The sequence below is a fragment of the Macaca nemestrina genome, chromosome 2, assembly GCF_043159975.1.
Source record: "Macaca nemestrina isolate mMacNem1 chromosome 2, mMacNem.hap1, whole genome shotgun sequence".
Lineage (NCBI taxonomy): Eukaryota > Metazoa > Chordata > Mammalia > Primates > Cercopithecidae > Macaca > Macaca nemestrina.
In genome coordinates, this window is record NC_092126.1 from 80,985,373 (window position 1) to 81,004,461 (window position 19,089).

General features: G+C 37.5%; 1 protein-coding gene across 1 annotated transcript in view; it reads left to right on the plus strand.

Annotated features, from left to right (window-relative positions):
- The window catches only part of LOC112422917 (EGF-like and EMI domain-containing protein 1), a 584,541-nt gene that overhangs the window by 125,805 nt on the left and 439,647 nt on the right, over positions 1-19,089 (plus strand). The window lies entirely within an intron of this gene.

The window sequence follows — 19,089 nt, forward strand, 5'->3', positions numbered from 1 at the left end:
TTCTGTGCCTGGCTTATTTCACTTAACATAGTGATATCCAGTTGCATCCATGTGGAGTCCATATATCCACTGGACATAGTGATATCCAGTTGCATAACATAGTGATATCCAGTTGCATCCTTTTTTTTTTGAGATGGAGTCTTGCTTGGTTGTCCAGGCTGGAGTGCAGTGGCGGATCTCAGCTCACTGCAAGCTCCGCCTCTCGGGTTCATGCCATTCTCCTTCCTCAGCCTCCCGAGTAGCTGGGACTACAGGCGCCCACCACCTCGCCCGGCTAATTTTTTGTATTTTTAGTAGAAATGGAGTTTCACCACGTTAGCCAGGATGGTCTTGATCTGCTGACCTTGTGATCTGCCCGTCTCGATGGCTGAATAGTACATCATCGTGTATAAGCATCACATTTTCTTTTTCCATTCATATGTTGATGGACACTTAGGTTGCTCCCAAATTTTGGTTACTGTGAACAGTACTAAAACAAACATGGGTGTGCAGATATCTCTTTGATATACTGTTCTTCTTTCTTTTGGATATACACCCAGCAGTGGGATTGCTGGATCATATGTTAGCTCTATTTTTAGTTTTTTGAGGAACCTCCAAACTGTTCTTTATAGTGGTTGTACTAATTTACATTCTCACTGAGAGCGCATGAGGGTTCCCTTTTCTCCACATCCTTGACAGCATTTTTTTACTGCTTGTCTTTTGGATAAAAATCATTTTAACTGGGGTGAGATGATATCTCATTGGAGTTTTGATTTGTACTTCTCTGAAGATCAGTGATGTTGAGAACCTTTTCATAAGTGTCTTTGTCACTTGTATGTCTTGATAAATGTCTATTCAAATCTTATGCCCATTTTTAAATCAAATTATTAGATTTTTTCCTGTTGAGATGTTTGAGCTCCTTACATACTCTGGTTATTGATCCTTTGTCAGAGGGGTAGTTTGCACATATTTTCTCCCATTCTGTGAGTTGTCTCTTCACTTTGTTGATGGTTTTGGGGACTGTGCAGAGGCTTTTTAAATTTGACGTGATCCCATTCATTCATTTCCGATTTGATTGCCTGTGCTTGTGGGATATTATTCAAAAAATGTTTGGCCAGACCAATGTCCTGGAGAGTTTTCCAATGTTTTCTTGTAGTAGTGTCATACCTTGAGGTCTTGGATTTATGTCTTTAAATCATTTTAATTTGATTTTTGTATATTGTGAGAGATACAGGTGTAATTTCATTCTTCTCCATATGGATAATCAGTTTTCCCAGCCTTTATTAAAAAGGCTGTCTTATTCCGAATGTGTGTTCTTGACACCTTTGTCAAAATTGAGTTAACTGTAGGTGTGTGGATTAGTTTCTGGGTTCTCCATTCTGTTCCATTTGTCCATGTATCTGTTTTTATGCCAATACCATGCTGTTTGGGGTTACTATATCTCTGTAGTATAATTTGAGGTCAGGTAATGTGATGCCCTCAGTCATGTTCTTTTTGCTTGGGATCACTATGGCTATTCTGGGTCTTTTGTGGTTCCATATTAGTCTTAGGATTGTTTTTTCTAATTCTATTATGAATAATGTTACTGGTATTTTCATACAAATTGCATTGTATCTGTAGATTGCTTTGGATGTATGTATAGATGTTTTAACAATATTGATTCTTCTGATCTATAAATATGGAATATCTTTCCAATTTTTGGTGTCCTCTTCAACTTCTTTCATCAGCCTTTCATGGTTTTCATGTAGAGATCCTTCACTTTTTTTTGCTTAATTCGTAGGTATTTAATTTTATTTGTGGCTACTGTAAATGGAATTACTTTTTATTTTCCTCTTTACATTATTCACTGTTGGCATATAGAAATTTTACTAATTTTTGGATATTGATTTTGTATCCTGCAACTTTGCTGAATTTTTTTTTATCAGTTCCAATGGCTTTTTGGCAGAATCTTTAGATTTTTCCAAATGTAAGATTATATCCATAAACAGGGATCATTTAACTTCTTCCTTTACAACTTAGATGTTCTTTATTTTCTTCTCTTGTCTGATTGCTTTAGTTAGAACTTCCAGTACTGTGTTGAATAACAGTGATCAAAAGTGAGCATTCTTTTCATATTCCAGTTCTTAAAGGAAAGACTTTCAATTTTTCCTCATTCAGTATGATAATAGCTGTGGGTCTTCCATATATAACTTTTATCTGTTGAGGTATGTTTCTTCTATACCTAGTTTTTTTTTTTTTTTTTTTTTTTTTTTTTTTTTTTTTTTTTTTTTTTGAGGGCTTTTATCATGAAGGGATGTTGAATTTTATCAAATGTTTTTCAGCATTAATTGAAATGATCATATGGTTTTTGTCCTTCATTCTGTTGATATGATGTGTCAGATTGATTGATTTGCATCTGTTGCACATGTTCAATCATCATTACATCCCTGGGGTAAGTCCCATTTGGTCTTGATAAATGATTTTTCTAATGTTTTGATGAATTTGGTTTCTAGTATTTTGTTGAGGATTTTTGCATCACTATTCATCAGAAATTTTGGCTTGTAGTTTTTTTTTTGATGTGTCTTTATCTGGTTTTGGTATCAGGGTAATAGTGACCTCTTATAATTAGTTTGGAAGCATTCTCTTCTTTGTTTTTCAGAACAGTTTGAGTGGGATTGGTATTCTTTAAATGTTTGGCAGAGTTCAGCAGTGAAGCCATCAGGTCTTGGGCTTTTCATTACTGGGAGACTTTTTATTGTGACTTCAATCTTGTTATTGATCTGTTCAGGTTTTGGATTTCTTCATAGTTCAATCTTGATAGGTTGTCTGTCTCTAAGAATGTATCCATTTCCTGTAGATTGTCCAATTTATTGGCATATAGTTGCCATAGTAGCTACTAATGATACTTTAAATTTCTGCAGTATCAGTTGTAATGTCTTCTTTTTAATCTCTGATTTTATTTATATGGGTCTTTTCCATTTTTTTTCTTAGTCTGACTAATGGTTTGTCAATTTTGATCTCTCTCTTTCTTTCCTTCTTTTCCTTCTTTCTTTTCTTTCCTTTTTCTTTCCTTTCTGTTCCTTTTCTTTCCTTTCTCTTTTCTCTTTACTTTTTTCTTCTTCTCTTCTCTTCTCTTCTCTTCTCTTCTCTTCTCTTCTCTTCTCTTCTCTTCTCTTCTTTTCTTTTCTTTTCTTTTCTTTTCTTTTCTTTTCTTTTCTTTTCTTTTCTTTCAAGATGGAGTCTTTCTCTGTTGCCCAGGCTGGAGTGCAATGGCATGATCTCAGCTCACTGCAATCTCTACCTCCCTGGTTCAAGTGATTCTCCTGCCTCAGCCTCCCAAGTAGCTGGGATTACAGGTGCCCACCAGCATGTCCGGCTAACTTTTGTATTTTTAGTAGAGATAGGGTTTCACCATGTTGGCCAGGCTGGTCTTGGACTCTTGACCTCAGGTGATCCACCTACCTGGGCCTCCCAAAGTGCTGGGATTAGAGGCATGAGCCACCACGCCTGGCCAATTTTGATCTTTTCAAAACACCAACTTTTTGTTTCATTGATCTTTTATATTGTTATTCATTTCAAATTCATTTATTTCAGCTCTAATTTGTATTATTTCTTTTACAAATTGTGAGTTCAGCTTGCTTTTGTTATTTTTAGTTCTTTAAGATGCATTTTTAGGTTATCTATTTGAATGTCTTCTTTTTTGATGTGGGCACTAATAGCTATAAATTTCCCTTTTGTTACTACTTTCACTGTATCCCGTAGGTTTTGGATTTTTGTATTTCTGTTACCATTTATTTCAATAATATTTTCAATTTTCTTAATTTCTTCCTTGATCCACTGGTCATTCAGGAGCATATTGTTTAATTTCCATGTATTTGCATGATTTGCAAAATTCCTTGTTTTTGATTTCTAGTTTTATTCCATTATGGTCAGAGAAGATGTTTGATATTATTTCAGTTTTTTTGAACGTTTTAAGACTTGTTTTGTGACCTAACATACCGTCTGTCCTTGAGCATGATTGATAGGCTGAGAAGAATGTGGATTCTGTAGTGGTTGGATGACACATTCTATTAATATTCATTAGAACCATTTGTTCTGTACTGCAGATTAAGTCTGATGTTTCTTTGTTGATTTTCTGTCTAGAAGATCTGTCCAAGCTGAAAGTAGAGTGTTGGAGTCTCCAGCTGTTATTGTATTGAGGTCTATCTCTCTCTTTAGTGCTAATAATATTTGCTGTATATATCTGTGTGCCCCCTTGTTAGGTGCATATATATTTAAAATTATTATATCCTCCTGCTTAACTGACCCCTTTATTATTATATAATGACTTTCTTTGTCTCACAGATTTTGTCTTGAAATCTATTTTGTCTGATATAAGTATAGCTGTTTTTGTCCTTTTTGGATTGCATTGTTATGGAATATCTTTTTCCATTCCTTTAAATTTTAACCTGTGTATATCTTTAGAGGTGAAGTGTGTTTCTTGTAGACAACAGATTACTGGGTCTTGTTTCTTCATTCAGCCACTCCACATCTTTTGATTGGAGAGTTTAGTCCATTTACCTTCAATGTTATTATTGATAAGTTGGGAGTTACCCTCGCCATTTTGTTAGTTGTTGTGTGTGTGTGTGTGTGTGTGTGTGTGTGTGTGTGTGTGTGTTCTGTTTCTTCTTTCCCTGTCTTACAGTTAGTGAAGGTGATTTTCTCTGGTCATATGATATAATTTCTTTAATTTTTTGCTTGTCTATTGCCTGTTTTTTGATTTGAGGTTACCATGAGGCTTGCAAATACTATCCTATAACCTATGATTTTAAACTGATGACCACTTAACACTGATCACATAAACAAACACACAAGAGAAAAACTAATAAAATGCTACATTTTAACTTTTTTCTCTACTTTTTAACTTTTTGTTATTTCTGTTTCTGTATTAATGCATTATGTCTTGAAAAGTTGTTGCAGTTATTATTTTTGATTGGTTCATCATCTAGTCTTTCTACTTAAGAGTGGTTTACATACCGTAATTAGTGTTATAATCTGTGTTTTCTGTATGTTTACTATTACCAATGAGTTTTGTACCTTAAGATGATTTCGTCTTGTTGATTAACATCCTTTTGTTACAGAATGAAGAACTTTCTTTAGCATTTCTTGTAGGATAGGTCTTGTATTGATGGAATCCCTCAGCTTTTGTTTGTCTGGAAAGATCTTTATTTCTCCTTCATTATTAAAGGTTATTTTCTCTGGATATAGTATATACAGTAAGTTATTTTCCTGCAACAGTGTAAATATGTCACACCACTCTCCCCTGGACTTAAGGTTTCCACTGAAGAGTCTCCTGTCACATGTATTGGCACTCCATTTTATGTTATTTGTTTCTATTCTGTCACTGCTTTTAGGATCTTTTCTTTATTCTTAACCTTTGGGACTTTCATTATTAAATATCTTGAGGTAGTCTTCTTTGGGTTAAATCTGCCTGGTGTTCTATAACCTTCTTCTACTTGGATATTGATATCTTTCTCTAGGTTTGGGAACTTCTCTGTTATTACCCCTTTTAATAAACTTTCTACCCTCATCTCTTTCTCTACCTCCTTGTTACATCGAATAAGTCTTAGATTTGGTTATTTGAGGCTATTTTCTAGATCATGCAGATGTGCCTTTTTGTTTTTAACTCTTTTTTCCTTTTTTGTCTCCTCTGTACTTTCAAATAGCTGGTCTTCATGCTCATTAGTACTTCTGCTTTATCAATTCTGCAAATAAGAATCTCTGATGTATTCTTCAGCATGTCAATTGCATTTTTCAACTCTAGCATTCCTTCTTAATTCTTTTTTTAATTGTTTCAATCTCTTTGTTAATTTTATCTGATACAATTCTGAATTCTTCTCTGTGTGAGCTTGAATTTCTCTGAGATATTTTCAAAATAGCTATTTTGAGTTCTCTGTCTGAAAGGTCACATATCTCTGTTTCTCCAGGATTGGTCCCTGGTGACTTCTTTAGTTCATTTGGTGAAGCCATGTTTTCCTGGATGTTCTTGATGCTTACAGATGTTTTTTGGTGTCTGAACACTGAAGATATTTATTATAGTGTTTGCAGTTTGGGCTTATTTTAATCTGTCTTTCTTGGTATGGCCTTCCAGGTATTTGAAGAGACTTGGGCCCCAAGCCCAATAATGCTGTGGTTTTTGTAGACTCATAGAAGTATCACCTTGGTGGTCTTGGATAAGATTCAGAAAAATTCTCTGGATTACCAGGCAGAGACTGTTATTCTTTTCCTTTAATTTCTCCCATACATTTGGAATTTCTCTGGCCAAGCCATCTGGAAATAGGGGTATGGTCATGCAAGCACCATATGGCCACCACCACTTGGACTGTGTTGGGTCAGACCTGAATCCAGCACAGCACTGGCTCTCACCAAAGGCCTACTGTAACCACTGCTTGGCTACCAACTATGTTTAATCAAGACCCTAGGGTAGATCCACATGCACCATTGCCTTCCCAGCTGATGGCTGAGCCCAGCATGGTTTTGCTCTTTGATGTGAATAAGGTTCTATGATCAGCAGGTAGCAAAACCAGCCAGCCTTTTTATTTTTTACTTTTTTTTTAAAATTATACTTTATGTTCTAGGGTACATGTGCACAATGTGCAGGTTTGTTAAATATGTATACATGTGCCATGTTGGTGTGCTGCACCCATTAACTCATCATTTATATCAGGTATGTCTCCTAATGCTATCCCTCCCCACGACCCCCACCCCACGACAGGCCTCAGTGTGTGATGTTCCCCTTCCTGTGTCCAAGTGTTCTCATTGTTCAATTCCTACCTATGGGTGAGAACATGCAGTGTTTGTTTTTCTGTTCTTGTGATAGTTTGCTGAGAATGATGGTTTCCAGCTGTATCCATGTCCCTACAAAGGACATGAACTCATCCTTTTTTATGGCTGCAAAATATTCCATGGTATATATGTGCCACATTTTCTTAATCCAGTCTGTCACTGATGGACATTTGGTTTGGTTCTAAGTCTTTGCTATTGTGAATAGTGCTGCAATAAACATACGTGTGCATGTGTCTTTATAGCAGCATGATTTATAATCCTTTGGGTATATACCCAGTAATGGGATGGCTGGGTCAAATAGTATTTCTACTTCTAGATCTTGAGGAATCGCCACACTGTCTTCCACAATGGTTGAACTAGTTTACAATCCCACCAACAGTGTAAAAGTGTTCCTATTTCTCCACATCCTCTCCAGCACCTGTTGTTTCCTGACTTTTTAATGATCGCCATTCTAACTGGTGTGAGATGGTATCTCATTGTGGTTTTGATTTGCATTTCTCTGATGGCTAGTGATGATAAGCATTTTTTTCATGTGTCTGTTGGCTGCATAAATGTCTTCTTTTGAGAAGTGTCTGATCATTTCCTTTGCTTACTTTTTGATGGGGTTGTTTGTTTTTTTTCTTGTAAATTTCAGTTCTTTTTAGGTTCTGGATATTAGCCCTTTGTCAGATGAGTAGATTGCAAAAATTTTCTCCCATTCTGTAGGTTGCCTGTTCACTCTGATGGTAGTCTCTTTTGCTGTGTAAAGCTCTTTAGTTTAATTAGATCCCGTTTGTCAATTTTGGCTTTTGTTGCCGTTGCTTTTGGTGTTTTAGACATGAAATCCTTGCCCATGCCTATGTCCTGAATGGTATTGCCTAGGTGTTCTTCAAGGGTTTTAATGGTTTTAGGTCTAACATTTAAGTCTCTAATCCATCTTGAATTAATATTTGTATAAGGTGTAAGGAAGGGATCCAGTTTCACCTTTCTACTTATGGCTAGCCAGTTTTCCAAGCATCATTTATTAAATAGGGAATCCTTCCTCCATTTCTTGTTTTTGTCAGGTTTGTCAAAGATCAGATGGCTGTAGATGTGTGGTATTATTTCTGAGGGCTCTGTTCTGTTCCATTGGTCTATATGTCTGTTTTGGTACCAGTACCATGTTGTTTTGGTTACTGTAGCCTTGCAGTATAGTTTGAAGTCAGGTAGCATGATGCCTCCTGCTTTGTTCTTTTGACTTGGGATTTTCTTGGCAATGCAAGCTCTTTTTTGGTTCCATATGAAGTTTAAAGTAGTTTTTTCCAAATCTGTGAAGAAAGTCATTGGTAGCTTAATGGGGATGGCATTGAATCTATAAATTACCTTCATGATATTGATTCTTCCTATCCATGAGCATGGAATGTTCTTCCATTTGTTTGTGTCCTCTTTTATTTCATTGAGCAGTGGTTTGTAGTTTCCTTGAAGAGGTCCTTCACATCCCTTGTAAGTTGGATTCGTAGGCATTTTATTCTCTTTGAAGAAATTGTGAATGTGAGTTCATTCATGAGTTGGCTCTCTGTTTGTCTGTTACTGGCATATAAGAATGTTTATGATTTTTGCGCATCGATTCTGTATCCTGAGACTTTGCTGAAGTTGCCTATCAGCTTAAGGAGATGTTGGACGGAGACAGTGGGGTTTTCTAAATATACAGCCGTGTCATCTGCAAACAGGGACAATTTTACTTCCTCTTTTCCTAATTGAATACCATTTATTTCTTTCTCTTGCCTGATTTCCCTGGCCATAACTTCCAACACTATGTTGAATAGGAGTGGTGAGAGAGGGCATCCCTGTCTTGTGCCAGTTTTCAAGGGGAATGCTTTCAGTTTTTGCCCATTCAGTATGATATTGGCTGTGGGTTTGTCATAAATAGCTCTTATTATTTTGAGATAATATAATATTATTTTATCAAATATTATATTTGATATAAATTTAATATTTATTTTTTGTCATTCCATCAATACCAAAGCTTCAGTAACCGACTTGATCAACTAGAAGAAAGGGTATCAGTGATTGAAGACCAAATGAATGAAATGAATGAAATGAAGCAATAAGAGAAGTTCAGAGAAAAAAGAGTAAAAAGTAATGAACAAAGCCTCCAAGAAGTTTGGGACTATGTGAAAATACCAAATCTACGTCTGCGTCTGATTGGTGTATCTGAATGTGATGGGGAGAATGGAACCAAATTGGAAAACACTCTGCAGGATATTATCCAGGAGAACTTCCCCAACCTAGCAAGGCAGGCCAACATTCAAATGCCGGAAATACAGAGAACACCACAAACACACTCCTCGAGAAGAGCAACTCCAAGACACATAATTGTCAGATTCACCATAGCTGAAATGAAGGAAAAAATGTTAAGGGCAGCCAGAGAGAAAGGTCGGGTTACCCACAAAGGGAAGCCCATCAGACTAACAGGGGATCCCTCGGCAGAAATTCTACAAACCAGAAGAGAGTGGGAGCCAATATTCAACATTCTTAAAGAAAATAATTTTCAACCCAGAATTTCATATCCAGCCAAACTAAGTTTCATAAGCGAAGGAGAAATAAAATCCTTTACAGACAAGCGAATGCTTAGAGATTTTGTGACCACCAGGCCTGCCCTAGTAAAGCTCCTGACACTAAACATGGAAAGGAACACCCGGTACCAGTCACTGGAAAAACATGCCAAAATGTAAAGACAGTCAATGCTAGGAAGAAACTGCATCAACTAATGAAAAAAATAGCCAGCTAACATCATAATGACAGGATCAAGTTCACACATAACAATGTTAGCCTTAAATGTAAATGGGCTAAATGCTCCAATTAAAAGACACAGACTGGCAAATTGGATAAACAGTCAAGACCCATCACTGTGCTGTATTCAGGAGACCCATCTCATGTGCAAAGACACACATAGACTCAAAATAAAGGAATGGAGGAAGATCTTCCAAGCAAATGGAAAACCAAAAAAGGCAGGGGTTGCAATCCTAGTCTCTGACAAAACAGACTTTAAACCAACAAAGATCAGAAGAGACAAAGAAGGCCATTACATAATGGCAAAGGGATCAATTAAACAAGAAGAGCTAACTCTCCTAAATACATATGCACCCAATGCAGGAGCACCCAGATTCATAAAGCAAGTCCTTAGAGACTTACAATGAGACTTAAACTCCCTCACAATAATAATGAGAGAGTTTAACACCCCACTGTCAACCTTAGACAGATCAACGAGAGGGAAAGTTAACAAGGATATCCAGGAATTGAACTCAGCTCTGCACCAAGTGGACCTAATAGACATCTATAGAACTCTCCACCCCAAATCAACAGAATATACATTCTTCTCAGTACCACATCGCACTTATTCCAAAATTGACCATATAGTTGGAAGTAAAGCACTCCTCAGCAAATGTAAAAGAACAGAAATTGTAACAAACTGTCTCTCAGACCACAGTGCAATCAAACTAGAACTCAGGATTAAGAAACTCACTCAAAACCTCTCAACTACATGGAAAGTGAACAACCTGCTCCTGAATGACTACTGAGTACATAATGAAATGAAGGCCGAAATAAAGATGTTCTTTGAAACCAATGAGAACAAAGATACAACATACCAAAATCTCTGGGACACATTTAAAGCAGTGTGCAGAGGGAAATTTATAGCACTGAATGCCCACAAGAGAAAGCAGGAAACATCTAAAATGGACACCCTAACATCACAATTAAAAGAACTAGGGAAGCAAGAACAAACACATTCAAAACCTAGCAGAAGGCAAGAAATAACTAAGATTAGAGCAGAACTGAAGGAGATAGAGACACAAAAATCCCTTCAAAAATCACTGAATCCAGGACCTGGTTTTTTAAAAAGATCAACGAAATTGATAGACTGCTAGCAAGACTAATAAAGAAAAAAAGAGAGAAGAATCAAATAGACGCAATAAAAAATGATAAAGGGGATATCACCACCGACCCCACAGAAATACAAACTACCATCAGAGAATACTATAAACACCTCTGTGCAAAAAACTAGAAAACCTAGAAGAAATGGAGAAATTCCTGGACACATACACTCTCCCAAGACTAAACCAGGAAGAAGTTGAATCCCTGAATAGACCAATAGCAGGCTCTGAAATTGAGGCAATAATTAATAGCCTACCAACCAAAAAAAGTCCAGGACCAGATGGATTCAGAGCCGAATTATACCACAAGTACAAGGAGGAGCTGGTACCATTGCTTCTGAAACTATTCCTATCAATAGAAAAGGAGGGAATCCTTCCTAACTCATTTTATGAAGCCAACATCATCCTGATACCAAAGCCTGGCAGAGACACAACAAAAAAAGAGAATTTTAGACCGATATCCCTGATGAACATTGATGCAAAAATCCTCAATAAAATACTGGCAAACCAAATCCAGCAGCACATCAAAAAGCTTATCCATCATGATCAAGTGAGCTTCATGCCTGGGATGCAAGGCTGGTTCAACATATGCAAATCAATAAACGTAATCCAGCATATAAACAGAACCAAAGACAAAAACCACATGATTATCTCAATAGATGCAGAAAAGACGTTTGACAAAATTCAACAGCCAGCCAGGTTTATGTCCTTCCTTTCAGGACATCCATTGTTCCATGGCCCAGGAGGGTCCATAGATGCTGTCTGGGAGCTAGAGATTAAAGTTAAAAACCTTAGAAATTTAGCTCACGTTCTATTCTACTATGGCTAACCTGGTACTCATACCACAATACAATGATTTTCCTGCTGTTCCTTTACCTTTTAATAGGCAGAGAGCCTCTCCCTGTGGCCACCATCACCACAGCCCACAGACGGTTCTGCCAGGCCACTGCTGATGTTCACTTAAAGTCCAAGAGCTCTTCAATTAGCCTGTGGTGATTGCTTCCAAACCTGGAATTCATCCTTCAGGGCACTGGGCTCCCCTCTGGCCTGGGCTCATCCAGAAATGGTTCCAAGAGCCTAGGCCTGGACTCGGGGACTCCAAAAGCCTGTTTGTTGCTCTACCTCACTATGGCCAAGCTAGTACCTAAGGTGCAAGACAAAGTCCCCTTTACTTCACTATAGCTACCACAGCTGGGGATGTGCTGCATGGCATCTAAAGCAAGCACATCTCAGAGCCCAAAGCCCATAGTATATTACCTTGGTATTGCCACTGGTTATTCAGAGTCCAAGAGCTCCGTAGTCAGCAGGTGATGAATCTCACCAGGACTGGGTCTTTCACTTCAAGGCAGTGGGTTCCCTTCTGGCCCATGGTGTTTCTAGAAATGTCATCTGTAAGCGGGGGCCTGGATTGGAGGCCTCATGTATCCTACTGTGGCTGAGTTCAAACCCAAGATGCAAGACAATGTCATCTTTATTCTTCATTCTCCTCTCATTAAGCAGAAGGAAGGAGTCACTTTTGTTGCTGCCAGCTGCACTTCCTGGGGTTGAAGGAGGGGTGGCACAGCATTCCCTTGGCCACCCTGGCTGGAATCTCCCTAGGTCATGTGCCACCCTAGTCCACTGGTTCTAAGCCCAGCCCGTCACTAGGAATTGCCCACAAATTATAGTCCTTTTGTTCTAGACTGCCTTTTGAGCTTACCTATGACCCCAGAAACTTTGGCCCATGTTGGCAAGGCTTACCAAGAAACTCAAGTTCATATACCTGGAAACGGCAACTTTCTTCTGACTAGGGTGTATTCAAGTGTTCCCTCCTTGTTTAGGCCCTGGCTGAGCCCAGCATGGTTTAGATGTCTGATGTGAAACAGCAGCACTGCGCTTTCCCTTCCCCAAGCGCACAGACTCTCTCTGTGCTACAGGGCTGCTGCTGAGGGGTGGAAGAGGGGTGGCATCTGTGATTCAAGACTGTCTCTCCTACCTTCTTAAATGCTTCTTTCCACAACATGAAGTAAAACCAGGTATTGTGATAGCTCACTTATTTTTGGTTCCTGTGATGGTGTTTTCTGTGTGCAGATAGTTGTTAAAATTTGGTGTTCCTGTCGGGGATGGGGGAGCGAATGTTATAGGCTTCTATTTTGCCATCTTGCACTGCCCTCCTAGACTGATATTTTTGTAAATTTCTATCGATATAGCAATTGCTGTAAAAGTTTCTAAACCACCTACTTTTGTTTATGTACATATCTTGTAGACCAGGGAAACTACTTTTTGTACTGGCACCACTTCTTAGATCCTATTCTATCCTATTTCTATAGCTGAGAATTAAGCTGTGTAGTTTTAGCAATCAGCTTTGTTAGAAAAAAAATTATACTACCTCTTATGCCTGACATGCTTGTTTGATCCAATCTTTTTTGCTTTAAAAACTGTAATTGCATGGCTGCAATTATAATATACGTGTGTATGTATGTGTGTGTATGTTAAAGGGTAATTATTTTCATAATTTTCAGTTTTACCTGTCAAAAAATTTATTTTTTTACTATTTACAGAGAAAGCTTAGACTTCATTATATTTGCATTTTCTCTCAGTTAGCTTTTTATAAAATATTAATTATCCTGAGGGACTGCTTCATGGACATTTCCAACTATACTCAAACCTTCTTGCAGTCATGAGAGCTGTGAGATCCTTTAATTTCCAAAAAGAATTTGATTATACTTACACTAAAAGACACATGTCAATATGTGTATCAAATAGACACAGGAAAAATTCAACAAATTTTTTGCAGGATGGGTACCAGATATAGCTATCATCTAGGATAGTTAACGCCATTTCATGTCATGTGTAAATTCTCAATTGGTTGTGGATACCTGCTCAGTTGGTTGTGGATATCTGGAATATCATGTTGAGAAAGATCTTGAGTCCAAGTAGATTCAGCTGGGAAAGCTTGTCATGTGTGATTAATGATGTCTAGAAGAGGAGCAGGTGAAGAGGCATGAATTCTATGTATTTTCCTCTATTATTACACTTGTTCTGAGCTTCCAGCAGCAAAGGAAAAGCATTAAACGTAGTGGATTATGTTCATTATCTAATGAAAATAAACATTCACATTTGTAAGAAAGATAGATGTTTTCCTTGTTCCAAATTCTAAAAATGAATTTGTTTTTCTAGATGGAAGGAACATTGTAAAATGATGTTGATATTTTTCATTGATTCCGTAGGTATACAACAATGGTTTTCAGTAGATACACAAACTGTGATATACCACTTTAAAAAATATCAATCCTTGATAATCTAAGACCATATCAGAAAGAAGAAACAAGGATTATTTTTATAAGAATTTTCAAAAATATCACATTGTACTTGTAAATAGTGACGAAGGCTAGAATATATTTATTGAAATTCAACTAATCAGTCTGTTAGACCCTCTTTTTCTCTATACAAAGTTATGGGTTTATAGGTTCTTTTATTTTTTTTCAAATCCTTTCTTTTTTCTTCTTTGATCAAAAAGATGATGTACATTATATTGAAGAGAAAGACATTCAGCAATATAGTATGGATTTGGATATAACAGGGAGATTAAACGGTCCTGAAAGGTGATATATGCCAACTTCCAAATTATAACTGGTATTCTAACAGTGGTGTTGACAACCTGTGACTATGGCAGAAGCAGCATGGAGATGATTTTAAATAATTAATGAAGGCAGAAGATATGATTATGTAGCCAGGGTGCTCTGCTGCTTTCTTCTCTAGGTACCTTTCCAACTTCCCACTGCCTCTTCTTTTTCTTCAGATACTCATATGCTTTATTTTGTCCTTTGTCAACATTTTCTACCCCTCTCTCTATTTCTGCCCTTCTCAGAAGTATAAAGTTTTTGAGTTTAGTAGGAGCAGATTTGATGATGATCTCTAATCTTATTATTTTTTTCAGCTGGCAAAACTGAGTTTAAGCTGTTAACTGTTTAAAGTATTACCTCTCACTAGTGAAACTTAGTACTGTTTCAAGCTCAAAATAATCCCTTTTTATTTGATTTTTGTTAGGTGTTAAAGGGAAGGCGAGGGTTAAAGACACACACACACACACACACACACACACACACACACACACACACACACAGAGGGCGGCTTACCAGAAAATGCAGGCTTTATGTTCAGTATAAAATCTACAAAAGTGGGGCACCACTGTAATGCCAGAGCCCATCATTGGTTACAGGCTGGGGGTACTTATAGGTATGGGCAGGAGGGGTCTGGGTAGTATGGCTTGCTCCCTGGCAGGATATTGATAAGATGTTCCCATGATGAGGCGGTTCTGGCCCTTGTTCCAGGGGAATGTCATAGTGGTACTTCATGCTTTTGTCCAGCAAAATATGATAGGGATGTTTCTTTAGTTGGGCCTTTGTCCACCTTGTGGTCAGGTGGTTATGCAGATCTTTCTCAGGAATCGAACCCCCGTGAAATATTTCACTTTGACCAAGGTATGCAGAATAGCAGGGAGCTTATAAAATGGTGCAGTTTGGACTAACAGTTTCATCTACCAAAATTTAAAAACCATCAGTATTATTCATACAATAAATAACACTATATTATAAATAACTCTTAGTAGGTAAATGCATTTTAAATTACTGCTGGTAGGAGTGTAAACTAATTCAACCATTGTGGAAGGATCTAGAACTAGAAATACCATTTGACCCAGCAATCCCATTATTGGGTATATAGCTGAAGGATTATAAATCATGCTACTATAAAGACACATGCACATGTATGTTTATTGTGGCACTATTCACAATAGCAAAGACTTGGAACCAACCCAAATGTCCATCAATGATAGACCAGATTAAGAAAATGTGGCACATATACACCATGGAATACCACGCAGCCGTAAGAAAGGATGAGTTCATGTCCTTTGCAGGGACATGAATGAAGCTAGAAACCATCATTCTCAGCAAACTATCACAAGGACAGAAAACCAAACACAGCGTGTTCTTACTTGTAGGTGGGAATTGAACGATGAGAACACTTGGACACAGGGCTGGGGACATCACACACTGGGGCCTGTTGGTGTGTGGGGAGTTGGGGGGAGGGATAGCATTAGGAGAAATACCTAATGTAAATGACAAGTTGATGGGTGCAGCAAACCAACATGACTCATGTATACCTATGTAACAAACCTGCACATTGTGCACATGTACCCTAGAACTTAAAACAAAAACAAACAAACAAAAAAAACAATTAATTGTAGATATTTCCACTTCTGGTCACAGTACGGTAGCAGAAACTAGATTTAGGGTATTATGCTAAACAACCCCTTCAAAATAGACAGAATATATGAAACGATAGATTTTAAGACACAAGGCATCAGGCCACAAAAGTTAGTAACCAGTGAGACAGAAGGCAAATGAGGTATTGCCTATGATTGTCCCAGGTTACAGTTTTAAGAGAGTTTCTAGGCTATCGTACCTGGAGGGTGAACCCAGGCGGAGCCTGTCAGACTCCCTGAGTTGAGAAGACAGAACTGAGAGTCCGGGGAGACTCAGTATTCTAGAGTTTCCATGACAGAGTACTAGAAAAAAGAGACAACTACACAGTGAGAAAATGCTGGAGATCTTCAGAAGATCCCCCTCGGGTGTCAGTACTGACCATCAAAGTCACTGGGAGAAGAATCATTTGAAAGGATTAAAAGGAATAGTGTCTGACACTCACAGGGTAAAGTGTCTGCTCCTACTAGCCAGACTGAAAAAGTTGTAATTAGTGAGGGATTGGGAGAATACTCAGTAGTAGGGGAGGTTGGGGCTAGAAAATGATACCTCCAAATGAAGGCATCAGAAGTCTCAGAAGCAAAGTTTCTCTCTGACCTCCTCCTGTTCTCCTGTCTCTCATTCTCCTCCAAGGCTAGCCATGCAAACCAGAATCCCTCTTCTCCAAGGCAAATCAGAGAAACCAGAGCCCCTTTTCCGAAAGCTATTCATAAAACCTCAAAATAAACGTTACTCTAACTTTCCTTCCACCGTTTTATGTGTAAAAGCTGGCTGTAAAGAAATTATCTGGCCTACTATGTTTGATTGTAAGCCATAGGATGCCCAATTCAGAATGGGTCCTTCCCCATACCAAGAAGGAAGAAATGCTTCAGAGAGAGTCCCCAAGAGGAATCTAAATAGATAGGCCTTGCTGGGATTTCCCCTCCATCTAAAAACATTGGATCATATCCTTTGTGTCCAATTATATTTCTACACAGCTGTTCGTACTTGGCTGAACCTATGCAGATAAATGAACAGCTTCTCCTGTATCTTGGGCCTTCATTCTGAAGGCTCTCCTGTCACATAAAATTATGGTTAAATAAATTTGTAAGCATTTTATCCTATTAACTTGTCTCTTGTCAGCTGATTTTCAGCAAACTTTCAGAGGGTGAAAGGGAAGTTTTCAGTTGCCCCAACAGGAATAAATAGCCCTAGTAGTGCTTTGAACCTATCTAATAAGTTATAAAAGAAAACCAGAAAGGACCAAACTGTAACCAAGTAACTGAACTTTTTGAATGACTCAGAACAACTACAAAGGTAAACCGTACTGGGCCATAAAACAAATCTCAATAAATTTAAAATGATCCAAATTCATACAAATATATTCTCGGACCACAGTGGAAATTAACGTAAAATTAGTAACAAAGATATTTGAAAAAAATCCTTAAATATTTGAAAACCAATTGTAACATACTTCTAAATAACCCATGGGTCAAATAAGGAATCAAAAACGGAAAATAAAAAGTAGTTTGAACTGAATACAAATGGATATACAACATAATCAGAATTCGTGAGATGCTGCTAAAGCAGTACTTTGGGGGAAATTTTTAGCATTAAATACTTATATTGGAAATGAATAAAGATCTCTCGTGACCTGAGCTTCCACTCCAAGCAACTGGAAGATAAGTACAAATTAAAACTAAAGTAAGCAAGAAAAAGGAAATACTAAATGTCAGAGAAAAAAATCAATAAAACAGCAAACAGAAAAATAGATAAAAATCAATAAAACAAAAAACTGGGTCTTTGAGAAGATTAATGAAATAGATCAATCTCTAGCCAGACTGATAAGAAAAAGAGAGTGAAGATGTAAATTGCCACAATCAAAATGAGAGAGATGACATTACTCTAGATTCTACACCTACTAAAAAGACAGTAAGAAAATATTGTGGGCTTGGTGTGGTGGCATATGCCTATAATCCCAGCACTTTGGGAGGCTGAGGCGGGAGGATTACCTGAGGTCAAGAGTTCAAGACCAGTCTGACCAACATGGTGAAACCCCCTCTCTACTGGGGGGAAAAAAAAAAGAAAAAAAAAGCTGGGCGTGATGGCACACACCTGTAATCCCAGCTACTTGGGAGGCTTAGGCAAGAGAATTGCTTGAACCTTGGAGGTGGAGGTTGCAGTGAGCTGAGATTGTGCCATTGAATTCCAGCCTGAGCAACAAGAGTGAAACTCTGTCCCAAAAAAAAATTGTGAATAACTTTATGCCAAAAAATTCAACAACTTAGATGTCATGAGCATATCCATTGAAAGACACAAATTACCAAAGCTCATTCAATAACAAATCAATAACCTGAATAGCACTATACTTACGTATAAACAAATTGCATTTGTAGTTCAAAATCTCCAACAAAGAAAACTACAGACCTATAAGGCTTTGCTGGTAAATTCTAAACATTTAAGGAGGAAATAATATCAATTTTGTACAAACTATTTTGTAAAATTTAAGAAAATACTCCTCAAATCATTGTGACCAGCATTGTCATGGTACCAAAACTAGATAAAAACATTCCAAGAGGAAAAACTATAGCCCAATATCTGTCATTAACATTAATGTAAAATCTCTTAAATATTTTAGAAAATCAAACAATGTATATGAAGGATAATGCATAATGACCAAGTGAAGTTTATCCCAGGAATGTAGTGTAATATGGTTATGAACTAATTAACAAATTTAAAAAGAAAACATAAAAAAGAATGAGATCATGTCCTTTGCAGGGACGTGGATGGGACTGGAGGCCATTATCCTTAGCAAACTGACACAGAAACAGAAAACCAAATAAGTGTTCCTGTTCCTGCTTATAAGTGGGAGCTAAATGATGTGAACACATGGACACAGAGAGGGGAAAAACATACTCTGGGGCCTTTAAGAGGATGGAAGGGGCGAGGAGGGAGAGGATCAGGAAAAACAACTAATGGGTACGAGGCTTAATACCTGGGTGGTGAAGTAGTCTGTACAACAAACCCTTATGACACATGTTTACCTATGTAATAAACCTGTCCATTTTGCACATGTACCCATGAACTTAAAAGTTAAATAAAAGAATGAAAACATTTGATCATCTTAATAGATACATAAAAAGCATTTGCAAATTTAGTATTCTTTTGAAATTTTATTTATTTTTAAAATT